A 5496-nucleotide genomic window follows, 5' to 3' on the forward strand; every position below is an offset into this window, starting at 1 on the left:
CCACAATCTATGTGAAAGGTCAGTGGGGGTATGCACGAGCAGTTCACATGAGCAAAAATGTGTGCATAAGAAGAGATAAGGAATGTGCAAGAAGCCACCATTGGGTGGGGCTTAGTTTAGGCTTCAGTCTTTGTTGAATAAACAGCAGGCGAATAGTTTCTGGATATTGCAAACAGCTGAGGATCAGTCACCGTGCATGACATCTGTGGAGAAAAATGCATCTCTTACTTGAGATCCCCTTGTTTTTATTGATCGTCCTTTATTCCTACCTGGAGGCATTTATTAAGCTTTTCGTGCTTGCGAAGAGGAAGTCTGTCACTGGAGAGATTGTCCTGATCACCGGAGCTGGCCACGGACTTGGGAGAGCCACGGCTTATGAATTTGCAAAGCGTTGCTGCAAATTAGTTCTCTGGGATATCAATAAGGTAGGAATAAGATAAAACCATAGAGTTTCTGGAGATTCCTAGAGTGGATGATGTCACTTTTGGGGTTTCCCTCAAAGTAATATAGTACCAGCAGCCAATGGCGCCTGTCCACATCCCCCCCTCCATATTCCTGCCAGTTGATATAAATTATGAGAGATCACGGGAGAAGCTGAACAACCAATACAAACTATACAAACAATCGTGATATAATTGCTAAGATGTTATTTTATGAAAAATTTTATGCATTTACTATGAAGATTTTTAACATTAATAGATTTTCACAATATGTATAATTCCTCCATAACGAACAAAGTGCTTAGGTCAAATAACTGTCCATATAGTTGCTCTGAAATTCTAATTGTCAAGTTCTTCATCCATTCAAAGTTCTATGTGGCAATCCCTCCACTCGGCAGTCAAAGCCACATAATTTCTCCACTTCTATTAATAGCACATATACGGCTTCCCACCAGTGGGGTGGCTCGAAACCTGTTTCTATGATCTTCTTCAGGGCAAATTCTTCAGGGCTCTTGCTTCAGGTCACAAATTGGCTACTTAAGAGAGACTCTCTCTCACTCTCTTGGAACTCTCACCCCCACCCCACCTTTCAGGTTCCATCCCTGATAGTTTGGGACCACTCCATGTGTGTTTCTGGCTGGCTCACAATCCACTCCCCCCCTCTTTTCCCTCCCTTTTCGCTGCACGGTCTACTCATCTCGCTGGACAGGTAACGTATCACCCACCAACGATAGCCCTGCTAATGCGAAAGTCGCTTTCCTTTCCTGCCTAATTCTTCCTAGATCTGTACTGAGTGTATGTGTGCTAGCCATTTTTGTATGCTTGATAATTATTAAGTAAAAGACCAATTATCACATCAACCTGGTCTCCTTGTCTATTCACAGGCTCTGGGAATTCTGACTCTGGTATACACAGGTTATGTTCCTGTGCTATTTGCCAATTTCTTTTTTATATCACAATTCCCCAAGCTTGATAAGGAATAAGGCAATTCGCAATTTGGCTAACACCATTCCTGAGGGTCCCCTGTTCCAAATGTGCAGCATTTTGGGAGATCAATGAGCTGCAGCAGGATGAGGGAAGCAGAAAAATTCTGTTCCACTGATGGAGGGCTTGGAAAAATGCAGTGTGGAGAGGAGTGCCTGATCCTCCTTTGGCTGGAGACCTCCTGCTTGGCACTGCTGGGCCCCATTGCTTCTCCATTCAGCAGTGGGAGCAAATTGGGGGGGGGACATGATGTCATGCCGACATCATTACATCATTTCAAGTGTGAACCAAGTGACATCACCATGTTGGAGTGGCACTCTAGAATTCATCCAGAACTCTATGGTTTGTGCTGGAAGTGATGTTGTGGCATTGGTGCAATGCCAATTATGTTCGTGCCAATTATGTTCCTCTCTCATCAGTTGGCAGCGACTGTCTGTCAACCCTAAATCCGGATCCAGCCCTAGTAGTCTAAACCATGGTTCAGTCTGGAATAGAATGCTTGTTTGTAGGGAATAAACAAGGAGGGACGGCCACATGATATATCCTGATCTCATCAGATCTTGGAAGCTGAATAGAGTCTGTCCTTGGATGAGACACCACCAAGGAAGACTCTGCAGGGGAAGGAAATTGCAAACCACCTCTACTTTTCACTTGCCTTGAAAACTCCTTGTTGGGCTTGCCATAAATTGGCAGTAACTTGACACCGAGCTGACTTAGTTACAATTTGCAGAGAGGTGGGGGTCTAAACATTTTAAAGAAACAAACAAAAAAGATCTGTACGCTTGGTTCCCCATCAAGGCTGTCAGTCTTCCAAATGGAGGGGCCTATTTCCCCTCTTGTTATAATAGAGTGGGGTGGGAGGCAAAATGGTATAGCCCGATTTCATTACATCTGAAGCTAAGTAGGGTTGGTACTTGGAAGGGAGACCACCAAGGAAGACTTTGCAGGGGAAGGCAATGGCAAACCACCTCTGTTTCTTACTTGCCTTGAAAGCCCCTTTCTGAGGTTGTCATAAGTCGTTGTGACTTGATAAGACATACGTACTTCTGCAGGAAGTAAACAAACTCTGATTTACCCGGGGCCTGCATTCATAGGTCATGGGGAACAGAAGCTGTTCCAGTCTGAGAATCCTTAGCCATACTTTGCACAAGGAGGAAAGGGGAAGGAGAAAGGTCTGAGCAAATAGAGACACAACATGGAGCAAATTGCCTGTTGCAGCAAATTGCGCCTTTGCAAATGCAAACATAGGTCCTGTTCACACGGAGAGGATGCCGCATTAAAGACACGGATGATGGGCGGATTTTTGGTGTGCGATCACATCACAACATCTGGGAAGCATAGTACACCCGTGGCTAATCCGTGGCTTCTTGCCAAAGATGTGGAGTAAAAATCTACCATGTATGAATGTACTAGTTTCCGAAAAACGCGGGGCAAGGGCGGGCGTCTGATTGCGTTTCTGCTTGAATCCCATGGCATCCAGTGCCCGTCCATGTCCCATTGCACACTGGATTTTGTTTTGGTAAGTCTCCACAAGATGTGCACAAACGATCATGCGCATGCGCAAACGTCAGTGTGGGGGAAAATCCCGTTTTCCATGGAAGCGGCACCTAGTGATTGCTGGTGTGATCGCGCCGCGCAGCTTCTTTGCAGAATAGCCATGTGATCGGCACCTAACGGCCTAACCACGGGACCTTGACGGGACATGTGATCGGGCTGCTGTTCATTACTTTGCTCTGGGGCAAACAGCCATGCTCCCCCCCCCGCATTTTCTGGCCCGTGTGACCGGGGCCATAGTCTTTCTTTCCTTGGGCCAGGAACCATATGATCCTGTTAATTATCCCTTTCCATTTGCAGCATGACATTGAAGAGACAGCTGCAGAATGCAGAAGACTGGGAGCCAGGGCTCATGCCTTCATAGTGGACTGCAGCAAGAAGGAGGAAATCTACTGCACTGCAGAGAAGGTTTTTCAAATTCACTATGATTCCAGTGTCTTAAAGTAACATAATCTGTCTTCTGTCTTCTTGCTGTCCCCTTCTGTATCTGAAGAAGTGTGCACGCACACGAAAGGCTATACCCATAATTAAATTTGTTAGTCTTAAAGGTGCCACTGGGCTCAAACTTGGTTCTATTTGTATGTAATTCTCGAGTTAGTTACCAGCAATAGTTTCAAAACTGAATTTAGTCACAAAACCCAGAGTTACTTTAAAAGCACTAGCACAGTCTGAAATCAGAAAACAGCTTCAAATCAACATTAAAAACCAGCACAGGCGTAACATTAGCAAAGAAAAGGTCCATTAATCAGACAAAGCCAAGCAAGGTGGTAATGGGGGGATTCTAATAAAAGATCTGGGTAAACCAAAAAAGCAGTGGATGAACTGTTGACAGAAGCGAAACCTACAGTCAAGGTACCACAGATGGGAAGGCCCAGTTCTAGGCTTGCCATCTCCGGCCAGGCTGGAAAATTCCTGGAGATTTGAGGGTGGTGCCTATGGAGAGGAGAGATTGGGGAGGGATTTCACGTAGAATCTGTGATGTACCAAAGAGTCTACCCCCCCCAAAAATGCTGCCCTTTGCTCCAGGGGAAATGACCTCTGTCATCTGGAGATCAGCTAGTGTTACCAACCTCCAGTATTACAACTGATCTCCAGACGACAGAAATCAGTTCCCCCGGAGAAAATGACTGCTCTGGAGGATAGACTCTATAGCATTAGAGATCCCTCCCCTCCCTAAATCACGCCCTCCCCAGGAGCCACCCCCAAATCTCTAGAGATGTCTCAACCCAGAGTTGGCAACCGTGAGATCAGTTGTAATTCTGGAGATTCACAAGTTGCGACCTATCATTTGCCACCCAGATAAACACATGAATCTATCTTCTATTGATCTGTCTGTTTGATGCCGCGTACTGCGATGGGCTGCAGGGAAGGGCAGGGTAGCAGGAGTACAAAATTCTGGAGAGTCATGTGATTTTCTTTCACATGTTTTTTTTTTTATTTCCCTCTCCTAAAAAGGAGAGAAGTTTTGCTTTTACAATTCAGAAAGTTAGGGAGGGTCTATAGAGGGATAAAGTATAGTATATTAATCCTTTAAAATTAAAGTTAAAGTCAATAGTTCCTTCCGTAGTTAGATGATCTTCTTTTCTTCTCTCTTTTTCAAAACAGCAGTTAGCATGTTAATAATGTTCTTTTGGGGTTAGTATTACTTTTAAAGCATTATCCGAAATAGTCTTTAAACTTTGGGATCTTTCCCTTTCTTGTCCCTTAGGTTGTATTTTGGGCCAGTCGCTCCTTTAACTTCCTCATCCTTCACCTCTCCCTCCGAACTGCTGTCTTCTCCGCTGGTTCCCGACATCCACTTGGCAAGCTCTGCCTCTTCTTCTGTACTGGCGTGCCTCTTCAAAAAGTCTTGAGCCTTAAAGATAGAGTCTATCTTTTCTCTTCTGTCTTTAAACTTAAAATACCAATCATTCGGGCACCAACCATCTGTAATTGACTTGATGACTTTGTAAGAACGTGGTCAGTCCTTTATATTCCTTTCTTTTCATTCTGATTTCAAATGGAACATCTTTCAAAATCCTGATCGATTGATCTCCAATTTTCAAGGGTGTTGCTGATACTGCCTTTAAAATCTGATCTCTGAGACGTTGTTTTGTAAATTTCACTACCACTTCTGCTGGCAACTTATTTTTCTTTATTTTCTTATTTTTTTATTTTTTTATTTTTTATTTTTTTATTTTTTCTTATTTTCTTTATTTTTTTGGCTCTATAAGCCAAATCCATCTCTTCTTTTATTTTTCCCGCTTCGTTGCCAATCAGTGGTGCTAAGGCTGTTGCCAAAATGTCTCTGAGGTCCTCTTTTTCTTCTTCCTTCAAACCCTGGAATCGAAGAGTCAAGTTTGCTTTCTCCATTTGAAGCAATAGCAGTTTGTTATCCTGTCTTTCTTGGTACTTTTCCACTTTATTGACCTTTTTCTTAACTTTCTGTATCTCTTCCGTTGATGCCAAACATTTCTTTGCAATATCATCTACCTTGTCAGCTGTCTCTGTCATCTTTTTCTGCTGCACAGTGTAGGCA

At 43.7% G+C, this 5496-nt stretch overlaps 1 pseudogene; it reads left to right on the forward strand.

The window, feature by feature from the left end:
• The first annotated feature begins 215 nt into the window (after window positions 1–215).
• Window positions 216–5496, forward strand: part of LOC107112054 — a 17830-nt pseudogene continuing 12549 nt past the window's right edge.

Source organism: Gekko japonicus, unplaced genomic scaffold (genome assembly GCF_001447785.1).
Source record: "Gekko japonicus isolate JY-2015 unplaced genomic scaffold, Gekko_japonicus_V1.1 scaffold4121, whole genome shotgun sequence".
Lineage (NCBI taxonomy): Eukaryota > Metazoa > Chordata > Lepidosauria > Squamata > Gekkonidae > Gekko > Gekko japonicus.